Raw genomic sequence first — 13,135 nt, forward strand, 5'->3', positions numbered from 1 at the left:
ATCTTTGAAGTGGTCTTTTGTGACCCCCTCCTTGAGTTTATTTCTTTTCGTTTCATTTCGTTTAGTCGTTTAGTCATGTCCGACTCTTCGTGACCCCATGGACCAAAGCAGTTTTACTTGCGTTTCTGGGAAGTGTAAGTGTCACGTAGGAAAGTGATACGATTTGGGACTGTAACATACAGCTCTGCTCTCACCTGTCCGTCACAGCTGGGCAGGGGAACATCAGCCAGTGAGAGGACGGAGGGTGGTGTAGAAGGGGGAGGAGCTGGATTATATAAGGGGTGTGTGTGATGTGTGAGAGGGAGAGTTTTGAGAGTTTTGAAAGATGAGAGAAGTTGTTTGAGAGAGTGAGGTAGATTTGTGAGAGCTAGTCAGTGAGGGAAAAGTCTGTGTGATTTAATAATTGAAAACCGTGATTAACAACTTGATTTACTACCTGTGATTCATTGTTTTTATTTTGTTAAATCAATAAACAACGTTTTGTTTGAAAGAAACACTTGTCCTTTTTGAGTATTAAGGATAGGTTGGTGACAGCAGTTTGAAGAAGAGTAGTGAGCACTCTGGGAGGCCTGATTTGACAGAGGCTTCAGAGTGGCCCGCTACAGGGACGTTTGTGTAAATTGGAGGATTCTTGTTTACTTGTTCTCACCCATGCGCTTCAAATACCTCACATGGTAGAAGCAGAGTAGTAGCCATTTTTAGGAGGCTTATTTGCCATTAATGGCCTGAAACAGCAAGACCTCTGAATGTGCCTATAACTATATGGGGGGAAAAAAAAGACATGAAGAATCCTTTTTTTCTCTCTCTCATTCTGGGCAGTTCTTAAACACAGAGAGGAAAGAAGACTCTCCAAAGCAAGTGTGAATAAATGATGGATATTATATATTAATTACCGTCGGGGAATGAAATGGCTATAAATACCTCACAGATGTCACTGGAAATTACAGGCTTCTTCGGCTACAGCGATTGCAGACAGACCCCCGAAACCTGCTAACGAGGAAATGACAACTTGGAAGCATCTATTCATCTTTGCTCGTCAGCGCTAAAACCTTCACAGTCTTAGAAGCATTGGCTCCGGTCCAAAAAAAAAAAAAAAAAAAACCTTGTGTGCAAAGGGAGGGGTGAAACAGGCAAGAGTTTACATGAGGATTCGTAAGCAGCGATATAGGATGAAACAAGCAGGCCTGCGATAGATGGATCGGTTTGTCTTCTGTCCATGTCTGACTCTTTCCAGGGTTTTCTAAGTAGAGAATGCTTGGAAGAGGTTTATCTTTCCCTTCTTCTGTGGGGCATCCTGAGACAACTCAGTTCATCTACGAGAGGCTGGCTCATCCACAACAGGAGGCACTGTGGGGAACCAAACTCCCAAGGTAATGGTAAAGATAAAGGTTCCCCTTGACAATTTGTCCAGTCGTGTCCAACTTTAGGGGGCGTGCTCATATCCGTTTCCAACCCATAGAGCCAGCGTTTATCCGAAGACAATATTCTGTGTTCACATGGCCAGCGCGACTAGACATGGAACGCCGTTTACCTTCCCACCGTGGTGGTACCTATTTATCTACTTGCATTTGCATGCTTTCGAACGGCTAGTTTGACAGGAGCTGGGACAAGCAATGGGGGCTCATTCCGTCACATGGATTCGATCTTACGACTGCAGGTCTTCTGACCTCGCAGCACAGAGGCTTCTGCGGTTTAACCCGCAGCGCCACCACGTCCCTTGTACCAAACTCCCAGCCTCTACCTAAACAGCTATCCGGCTAGCTCTTCCTTCCAAAAACTACATATAAAAGTTATTTATACAATCCCACACTTCCAGAGAAAACACGTGTAAGGAAATTTGAGGGCTTGGTGAAAGAATTTTGTGATAAAAGAATCTGACATCTTTATTTGGTCCTCCCCCCCTTTTTTTTTTAAAGACTATGTTGCCTTCTGAGAATGGAGAAAAAAGTCAGTAGATATTCCATGCAAAAGAACTGGAGGCATCAACAAGTCAAGTCTACAATTGAAGCTTAGTCCATGAACACCCACCGAAATCAAGGCTACTGCGACTTTCTGTCATAGCCACAAGGTCTGTATTTTTGCCAGCAGAGCAACCCCTTCACTTCCATTGAATATATATTCAAAACAAGGAGAAATAACTTGCTCCAGTTCTTTCAGGGGATGTAAAGCTCACAGAGCCAGTAAATGTTTATCATTCTGTGTAGATGAGGCTGTTTTGAAAATGAGGGGGGAAGAGAAGAAAACCATGCAAGGACACCAGACAAACAGACTCTTCAAAACAACTGTGTTTTGCTGAAGGCCCTTCCTGATTTATTCTGCTTTTTTTAAAAAGCAAATGGTTTGACACTATTAAAGGGGGAAAATGTATCAAAGCCCTATTGAAAGAATGGTATTTCATGTTTCCTTTGTGGGAAAAACTCTTTGTCAAGAGTTCTCACATTCCAGAATCCTAGTATTGCTGGGATATGAATCAGTCACTTATAGGGGGGCATGAATTCTGTAAATATTTTTGAATGCAACCCACAGACCTCTATTGGGTTTGCCTCGGCCAGAATTCGTAGCAAGGAAACTGAGGGACCATCAGGGGATGCCCACTGTCTTGTTACGCTTTTCAACTTCTGCACGTTTTGAGTGTAATGAAATTACAGGGCTACAGTGCTTCCACTGAATGGGTATCGCAAACAGACATGTCTTAATACTACTCAGGAGACGTTCTGATCCCTACTTCCAGGGATGGGGCTCATGAGTTGTGTCTTACTGTCGAGTCGACTTAAGTCGCTCCTGCAACTCAACTTGAACTCAACTTGGATTTGTTTTTAAAGACTCATACTCGATTTACAACTTGGACCCATTTTTTCTGAGTCATGTTTTTGAGGCCCTATTATTTCCATGGAGACTGGCAGGACTCGAAAACATGACTTGGGAAAATGGGTCTGAGTTGAAAGTCAAGTCTGAGTCTTTTTTTTATTTATTTAAAGGAGGGGGTAGCAATGAGGAAAGGAGCTCAGCTTTCCAAAGCAGCTACCTTGGCTTCTTGCAAGATTGATCATGCTTCATCTCACGAGATTGAGCTTCTCTCCTGCTGTCAAGAGATCTTGGGTTATGCATGTCATGTTGGAGCTTTGTGGGTTAAAGGCCCACTTCCGACTCCTCATCCCTTGAGATAAGGTACATCCTTTGAGGGGATTAAAGAAGGAAAGAGGAAAAAAGATGCTGTTGGGGAGGAAGAGATGTAACACAAAAACTTTTTATTAAAATAAAACTTTAGAAAGTTAAAAGGTTATTAAAAGTATTTAAATAGGGACTTGGGACTTGAGACTTGGAGCTTGGTCTGAAAGACTTGGATTCAGATTCAGGACTTGGCCTTGGGACAGACTTGCCAACATCGCTGCCTACCTCCTGTTTTAATCAACCCATAGTGTGCCATGACATCTGACCCAGCAAAACTTCGGTTTGTGTATTGTGTTAATGTTTTAACATGTCGGAAATAGCCCTGCTTGTAAACATCCTCGTCCTTTCTTCAGTGTTTCAGAACTGAAGGAAGCATCGTGGACTAACTGACTGCATTTTCCTAAATGCGCTTGTTACCAACTGGCACAAGTATTACAATGTAATCCATAATTAAATTGATTAAGCGGAGAAAAGGCAGATGATTGATAAATGTTGCTCAGACAGTTGGCAGCTTTATGTAACCAACGGAGAAAAGAAAGGCAAGGAAATCTCAAAAGACTAAAGTTCTGGAGTCTTTTATATCCTTTACTGTGACTAATTCACATGTCATTGTTTTAACTGGGGGAGGGGAGGAGAGTCTAATTTGTTTTCAACAACCCAGCCAGATTGCAAACAGATGCAGTATTAAATGAAATTGCCCTCTCTGTATTTCTGGGAATTTGAGTATAAATCAAGTCATGCACACACACATCCACACACACACACACACACACACAAACACACACAGGGTTCATATTCAGAATGGTACACTGTTCTATATTTGGAAATAGTGACACTTCTTCCTCCTCTATTAGAACAAATTGGTAGCCATGTCCTCCCATGATGGACAACTGTTGCTGGACTACAGGTCCCATAATCCCTTGTATTTGGGTATGCTGCTGTGGGCTGATGGGATTTGCAGTCTAGAGAGCCACCATTATCCAACCTTCTCCTAGCCAGTTAAAAACTTGGTTATTCAAGCAGGCCTTCCCTCCAGTCAACTAAGTCTCTCTTATTTTTCCTTTCTTATGTTATTCCATCCTGGTAATGTGTGTGTGTTTAGTCGTTTAGTCGTGTCCGACTCTTCGTGACCCCATGGACCAGAGCACGCCAGGCCCTTCTGTCTTCTACTGCCTCCCGGAGTTGTGTCAGGTTCATGTTGGTTGCTTCGCAGACACTGTCCAGCCATCTCATCCTCGGTCGTCCCCTTCTCCTCTTGCCATCACACCTTCCTAACATCAAGGTTTTTTCCAAGGACTCTTTTCTTCTCATGAGATGGCCAAAGTACTGGAGCCTCAGCTTCAGGATCTGTCCTTCCAGTGAGCACTCAGGGTTGATTTCCTTTAGTATTGATAGGTTTGTTCTCCTTGCAGTCCAGGGGATTCTCAAGAGCCTCCTCCAGCACCACAATTCAAAGGCATCAATTCTTCGGCGGTCTGCTTTCTTTATGGTCCAGCTCTCACTTCCATACATCACGACAGGAAAAACCATAGCTTTGACTATTCGGACTTTTGTCGGCAAGGTTATGTCTCTGCTTTTCAAGATGCTGTCAAGATTTGTCATCGCTTTCCTCCCAAGAAGAAGGCGCCTTTTAATTTCAGGGCTGCTGTCTCCATCTGCAGTGATCATGGAGCCCAGGAAGATAAAATTTGACACTGCCTCCATATCTTCCCCTTCTATTTCCCAGGAGGTGATGGGACCAGTGGCCATGATCTTAGTTTTTTTGATGTTGAGTTTCAGACCGTTTTTTGCACTCTCCTCTTTCACTCTCATTACAAGGTTCTTTAATTCCTCCTCACTTTCTGCCATCAGAGTGGTATCATCTGCATATCGGAGGTTGTTGATATTTCTTCCGGCAATCTTAATTCCGGCTTGGGTTTCTTCCAGTCCAGCCTTCCGCATGATGTATTCTGCATATAAGTTAAATAAGCTGGGGGACAATATACAGCCTTGCCGTACTCCTTTCCCAATTTTGAACCACTCAGTTGTTCCATGACCAGTTCTAACTGTTGCTTCCTGTCCCACATATAGGTTTCTCAGGAGACAGATAAAGTGGTCAGGCACTCCCATTTCTTTAAGAACTTGCCATAGTTTGCTGTGGTCCACACAGTCAAAGGCTTTTGCATAGTCAATGAAGCAGAAGTAGATATTTTTCTGGAACTCTCTGGCTTTCTCCATAATCCAGCGCAAGTTAGCAATTTGGTCTCGAGTTCCTCTGCCTCTTCGGAATCCAGCTTGTACTTCTGGGAGTTCTCGGTCCACATACTGCTGAAGCCTACCTTGCAGGATTTTGAGCATAACCTTGCTAGCGTGCGAAATGAGTGCAATTGTACGGTAGTTGGAGCATTCTTTGGCACTGCCTTTCTTTGGGATTGGGATGTAGACTGATCTTTTCCAATCCTCTGGCCACTGTTGAGTTTTCCAAACTTGCTGGCATATTGAATGTAGCACCTTAACAGCATCATCTTTCAAGATTTTAAATAGTTCAACTGGAATGCCATCACCTCCACTGGCCTTGTTGTTAGCCAGGCTTTCTAAGGCCCACTTGACTTCGCTCTCCAGGATGTCTGGCTCAAGGTCAGCAACTACATTGTCTGGGTTGTCCGGGATATCCGAATCTTTCTGATATAATTCCTCTGTGTATTCTTGCCACCTCTTCTTGACGTCTTCTGCTTCTGTTAGGTCCCTCCCATTTTGTCTTTTATCATGTTCATCTTTGCGCAAAATGTTCCTCTAATATCTCCAATTTTCCTGAACAGATCTCTGGTCTTTCCTTTTCTGTTATCTTCCTCTATTTCTTTGCATTGTTCATTTAAGAAGGCCCTCTTGTCTCTCCTTGCTATTCTCTGGAAGTCTGCATTCAATTTTCTGTAACTTTCCCTATCTCCCTTGCATTTTGCTTCCCTTCTCCTCTCTGCTATTTCTAAGGCCTCGTTGGACAGCCACTTTGCTTTCTTGCATTTCCTTTTCTTTGGGATGGTTTTTGTTGCTGCCTCCTGGACAATGTTACGAGCCTCTATCCAAAGTTCTTCAGGCACTCTGTCCACCAAATCTAGTTCCTTAAATCTGTTCTTTACTTCCACTGCGTATTCATAGGGGATTTGGTTTAGATTATACCTGAGTGGCCCAGTGGTTTTTCCTAATCTCTTCAGTCTAAGCTTGAATTTTGCTATGAGAAGCTGATGATCAGAACCGCAGTCAGCTCCAGGTCTTGTTTTTGCTGACTGTATAGAGCTTCTCCATCTTTGGCTGCAGAGAATATAATCAATCTGATTTCGATATTGCCCATCTGGTGATTTCCATGTGTAGAGTCGCCTCTTGTGTTGTTGGAAAAGAGTGTTTGTGATGACCAGCTTATTCTCTTGACAAAACTCTATTAGCCTTTGTCCTGCTTCGTTCTGAACTCCAAGGCCAAACTTCCCTGTTGTTCCTTTTATCTCTTGGCTCCCTACTTTAGCATTCCAGTCCCCTAGAATGAGAAGAACATCTTTCTTTGGTGTCAGTTCTAGAAGGTGTTGTAAATCTTCATAGAATTGTTCAATTTCAGTCTCCTCAGCAATGCTGGTTGGTGCATAAACTTGGATTATTGTGATGTTGAATGGTCTGCCTTGGATTCGTATTGACATCATTCTATCATTTTTGAGATTATATCCCATTACAGCTTTTCCCACTCTTTTGTTGACTATGAGGGCTACTCCATTTCTTCTACGGGATTCTTGCCCACAGTAGTAGATATGATAATCATCTGAGCTGAATTCGCCCATTCCTGTCCATTTTAGTTCACTGATGCCCAGGATGTCGATGTTTATTCTTGCCATCTCCTGTTTGACCACCTCCAGCTTCCCAAGGTTCATAGATCTTACATTCCAGGTTGCTATGCAGTATTTTTCTTTACAGCATTGGACTTTCCTTTCACTTCCAGGCACGTCCACAGCTGAGCGTCCTTTCGGCTTTGGCCCAACCACTTCATTAGCTCTGGAGCTACTTGTACTTGTCCTCCACTCTTCCCCAGTAGCATGTTGGACGCCTTCCGACCTGAGGGGCCCATCTTCCAGCGTCATATCTTTTAGCCTTTTGTTTCTGATCATGGGGCGTTCTTGGCAAAGATACTGGAGTGGCTTGCCATTTCCTACTCCAGGTGGATTGCGTTTAGTCGGAACTCTCCACTATGTCCTGTCCGTCTTGGGTGTCCCTGCATGGCATAGCCCATAGCTTCTCTGAGTTACTCAAGCCCCTTCGCCACGACAAGGCAGCAATCCATGAAGGAGATCCTGGTAATCCTTCCTTAAATTAATTGAAACTGCAATTGTAATTTTTATAATTATATATATATATATCTTTTATACTGATCCGTTTTATTTTTTAAGCTGCCCTGAGTAGACATGGTCTAGAGGGGCGGGGTAAAAATCTAATAGATAGATAGATAGATAGATAGATAGATAGATAGATAGATAGATAGATAGATAGATAGATAGATAGATAGATAGATAGATAGATAGATAGATAGATAGATAGATAGATAGATAGATAGATAGATAGATAGATAGATAGATAGATAGATAGATAGATAGATAGATAGTGTCTGGCAAATAATGAAATCTGGATTCTTAGTTGTGTCCCATCAAGTCAGACTGGTTTATAGCAACCCTAATAGGGGTTTCAAGGTAAGTGTGACATTGACGGAATGGTTTTACCAGTTCTGCTGCCCCAGTGATTTTCCATGGCCAATTGGGATTTGAACCCTGGTCTCCAGGGCCCTAGTTCACCACTCTGTCTGCTACACCACACTAATATCTGATTTGATTCTTTGAACTGCAGAACTGGAAGGGACCCTGTGGATCATCGAGTCCAGGACCTCCCAATGAGTCACAGTGGGGTCTTGAACTCCCAACCTCTGGCTTCACAGCCAGAGATCTAAGCCACTGAGCTACCCAGAAGTTCTGACATTCTCAGAATTAAGTTCTTACATTCTCAGAAATGTGGGGCTTGGATAAGATACTTGCTTAGAATGCAACCCCAGCTCTGCCCCCATCCAGCATAGTAGTCATCATGGAAGGGGAGCGGCAGTCCAAAAAAGTAGCATTGATGGGTTCTGCAAAACCTCTCTGACACTGCTAATTTGTAACAAAAATATATTTCTTTTCTGCTGAAAATTCTAAAGGGGGTCAGCAGATCTTTTGGGAATTCAATTTGTCAATATCCTTGGAATGTCCTTGGAAAAGATGACAAGTTCTATTGAAACAAGATTTCCGACAAAAAACAAAAAACACCCAAAAAGTGTTTACCTGCTATCAGTGGTAAGTGAACTCTGCAATTAAAAAGTCTTAAAAAATAATTCCACTTTCTCTCATTGTCTTTCTATTTGGGGCGTTTAATAGCCCAGGAAAAACGTTCCTCTTTAGTGCAAAAGAAAGAACTTTGAATCCTTTTCATAACTTAATTGCCCAAATCCTCTATTGTACGAGCTACTCAAAGCGAATAAAACCTGGTGGCAAAATTTCCCCAAGTTAAGAAATTACTGCAGACATGATCATGGCCACACCAAATAATACAAACCTCTGTGCAACTGATAATGTCTACAGGGGTTCTCAGCTTGGGGCAAATCCCCTTGAAAAGAGACATTGTATGTACTAGGATCGTATAACAAATTAAGAGGATTTGAGCCAAAGTCTGTTGAGACCCAGGTATGAATCATCTAAATAAATAGGCAGAATGCATTTCTTTTTACATCTTTCATATGTCTTGTATGGAAATGTATGCAAATTTAATCAATTAATTTATCACTTGCTTGACTACAACGGATATGATTAATTGACTAAGATTTTTTTTAATTACATGACAGCCATACTCCTGATGTCTCTGTTCTATCAAGTCCTTGTTCTTTCAAGTGTTCCTTTCTCAACATGAGAATTGTCTTCTACGTAGACACTGGATTGTAATTTGAGAGATCATTTATACTAAGTATACTTGAAGGATGTTGTTTTTGCTTTGGATCTCATTGGACTTACACTTCCCAGATATACTCCTCGGATTTATGCACTTTTGAACTCAGAATAGCTATTTATCACGTGTCACTTTTCTCCAAATATGGTGACATCATTCTCTGCTCCAGAAAGGGATCAGCAGTTATTTTAACACAATTATTTTGAGAGGAAGCTCAGAAAGGGGTGTATGTGTGTGTGTGTGTGTGTTTGAATTAAATTCAGTGTCTAAATGTCACTTCTGAAACAGTTGTGTTTTTTTGTAAAGTAAGTAAATTAGTAAATGAGACAGAAGTTAGGAGTGATCATATGAACCATATGCAGAAATTATATGGAATGGAAATACACAATTTCTTCTATTCCCAATTTATATCGCTTATAAAAGACTGTTGTCACGTTTTAATGCATGATTTGCATTCAGAGAATAGGTTGAAAAGTGCTATATAAATACATAATAGCACTCAGAGCTACCATATAGAATATTCAAGCAACCCATTACTTTCAAAGCTCTCAAATCCAGTCAGGTTCTGACAAGGATATTCTGATTTATGTCCAGAAAAAAACTATCCAGGGAATGTTACGTCTCCTCCTTCTCCTCCTCTTCTTTTTCATGACTGAAATTGAACAAGGGTTGAATCCTGTTGCATAACTTATGCATGAGGAGAGGTGAAGACATTGTAGGCAGGAGCAATTTTCCATAATTAAAAACCTTCTTCTTCTTCTTCTTCTTTTCCAGCTACCACATAATCCCTTTCATTATTATTTTTTTGAAGGTGTGAAATAGGAAGAGGAGTTCTTTAATGACTAAAAACCTTCCCCCAAGAGTGATTTTCAATAATTAAAGACCTCCTCATTCCATCCTGGTGCTTCCATGGTTTCCACAAGAGAAAAGGGATTACACAGGAGCTGGGAAAGGCATGGAACAGAATCAGGAAGTTTTTAATTATTGCCCTCTGCCCATGACATCTTTATCCTTTGACATACTTTAAATTATGCAACAGGATTTCAGATAATACCTTTTTTTAAAAGCATTTATTGTCCATAAATTGCTGCCAAGGTGAGACTCCAGATCTTGTTGGACCTAAACCTCCACCACTACTCATCACTGATTGTCTTGTCTAGGCCTGATGGGAGACATAGTCCAATAACTTGTGGAAGACCACAAGTTGCCCATCCCTGAGTTATATTGCCCAAGGCAATAAGTGGCATAGATTCCACCACACCTCTTTGGCTTGCTTCTTGTACAGTGGTGCCCCATAAGACGAATGTAATTCGTTCTGCGAGAATCGCTGTCTTGCAAAAAAATCGTCTTGTGAGGTTGTGGGTACCTTGCAAGATGAATGAAATGTATTCGTCTTGTGAGACATTGGCCTCGGGAAAAAACACACCCCGTCTTGCAAAGCATGGCCATAGAATAAACCGTCTTGTGAGGCACCATAGCGATTGCAAAAAATAATCGTCTTGCGGGTTTTTCGTCCCACCAGGCAATCATCTTGCAAGGCACCACTGTATAGTAAAAGGATGAAAATAGGCTATTATATTCCTCTTAACCCATTTTTTTCCATCACACCATTAAGAAATCTTGTTGAATTCATCTGTGAGACCGGAGGGGAGGTGGTCTGGGCTGGAGTTTGACGGACCGCCAACTGGGGCATCTACGTCTCTGTCCTCTTCACAGAATGGGAAAAGATGACCAGTATTCTACTCATAATTATCATGCACAGACTTGCCCTCATGGAAGCTTAGCAAGATCCTGATCAAGATGAGATGCTGGCCAATGTGTTAAAATTAATAAATATAATAATTAGGCACTATCAGGTAAATTCTGATCCATGACTTCCAAGCTCTCTACGGCTCTCTTTTCCCTCTAGGGAAGCCTTGGGATAGGGTTCGGATATAATCTAAAAACATCACTGCTGGATCATCACTGGTGGTCCTGATCTCTCATTTCTTGCTATTAAATCCTCCCTTCAGATTCCAAGGCTCCAAATGGCTTCTCCAAGGAAAAGGAGCTGTGGGACACCCCCTCCCCAGAGGGAGACTTCAAACCTGAAAGGGGGTGGATAGGAAGCTTTCAATGAATTTAAATTTATAGTTAGTGGTGCTGGATGGTGATATCACCCAATTGGCATGGCATAACTTTACACAAGAGGATGGGTGCCTTTGACATACTGTCAAAGATTCTCCAGTCCTTATGATTAATCTTTAAAACAGTCAGAGTATCTGAGACATAAACACACAAAATCTCACAGGCAGTATATGTACTGTATGTATATGTATGTATAAGTATATATGTGTGTGTATTATCCATCCATCCATCCATCCATCCATCCATCCATCCATCCATCCATCCATCCATCCATCCATACATCCATACATCCATACATCCATCCATACATACATACATACATACATACATACATATATTTGCACAGGAGGATGAATCAGGGTTTCCATCTTTTAAAATACATGTATAGTGGTGCCTCGCTTAGCGATGTTAATCTGTTGCAGGAAAAACGTTGCTAAGCGATTTAATCGCTAAGCGATTTTTAAAAGCCCATAGAAGCACATTAAAATGTGTTTAATGCGTTCCTATGGGCTTCAAAACTAACCTTATGCGAAGATCCTCCATAGGGGCGGCCATTTTCAGTGCCTCTAAAGCGAGGACACACAGCGTGTGGCCATTTTGTTTTTCCGGCAGCCATTTTGAAACCGCCGATCAGCTGTTTAAAAAGGGTTGCTTTGCCATGATCGCTTCCCCGCGATCATCGCAAAGCGATTTTTCCCCATAGGGACCATCGCTAAGCGATCACTCTTGCGATGGCCAAAACCCCGTCACTAAGCGATTTCGTCGCTCAATGCAGCGATCGCTAAGTGAGGCACCACTGTATTAGAAAAAGAGTACAATAGGACCCGCACTATCCAATGAGTTCAGTATCTGCTGATTCACTTATCTGCTGGCTGAAAATACTAAATAACTTCACAGCACCCCAGAAATACTATGTTGTTGTTTAGTCATTAAGTCGTGTCTGACTCTTTGTGATCCCATGGACCAGAGCATGCTAATACAACATATATATGTATTTCCAGTGTGTTTACACCAGAACTGGCCACTAGAAGGAGACAGAGACCATGACATGTACAGTGGTGCCTCACTTAACGATGATAATCCGTTCCAGGAAAATCACTGTTAAGCGAAAACATCATAAAGCAAAAATAAAAACCCCATTGAAATGCATTGAAACCTCTTCAATGTGTTCCAATGGGGTAAAAACTCACTGTCCAGCAAAGATCCTCCATACGGCGGCCATTTTCACTGCCTGTATAGCGAGGAATCCATCTCTAAACACAGCGGGGAGCCATTTTAATTACCCGGCAGCCATTTTGAAACTGCCAATCATCTGTTTAAAAACCATCGTTTTGTGAAGAATTGGTTCCGAAGCAGGGAACCAATCATTACAAAATGAAATTCCCCCATTTAGATCATCGTTTTGAGATCGCAAAAAGATTGTCGTAAAGCAGATTCATCGTAATGTGGGGCAGTTGTAAAGCGAGGCACCACTGTATAGCATTCAATACTTCCACATTTTTGGCATCTGCGGGGGTGGGGGCTTGGAACTGTTCCCCCACGGATACTATGATTTTACTGTATACAGACATGTCTGAGCAAGAAGGAAAAATATGTTGCAGTGCAGAATTGAGGTGGGATGTTGAATTTCCAAGAAATTCAACAAAACTGAAATGGAGTGATGGTCACATCCTATGCCGGCACCTCTCATTTTTACACCAAGATCATTCCTTTTGCATGGCCATATTTAAGGCAGGGTTAATTGTGATAACGAAGTTTACATCCATGGCCCCCAAAGAGGATATCTATATATCAAGCAAACGTGGAACAATCTAAGTTTTTTTTTTTTTTCTAAATCTAATCTCTGATTTTGGAA

The 13,135-nt window shown here is 41.8% G+C and overlaps 1 long non-coding RNA gene across 1 annotated transcript; it reads left to right on the forward strand.

Moving 5' to 3' along the window:
- Positions 1-1,952: 1,952 nt before the first annotated feature.
- On the forward strand, positions 1,953-10,449 carry LOC144583177 (uncharacterized). The gene is made up of 2 exons (XR_013536825.1): positions 1,953-2,068; positions 8,372-10,449. It is a non-coding gene; the product is annotated as an uncharacterized LOC144583177 (long non-coding RNA).
- The last annotated feature ends 2,686 nt before the right edge of the window (positions 10,450-13,135 follow it).

The sequence above is a fragment of the Pogona vitticeps genome, chromosome 5, assembly GCF_051106095.1.
Source record: "Pogona vitticeps strain Pit_001003342236 chromosome 5, PviZW2.1, whole genome shotgun sequence".
NCBI lineage: Eukaryota > Metazoa > Chordata > Lepidosauria > Squamata > Agamidae > Pogona > Pogona vitticeps.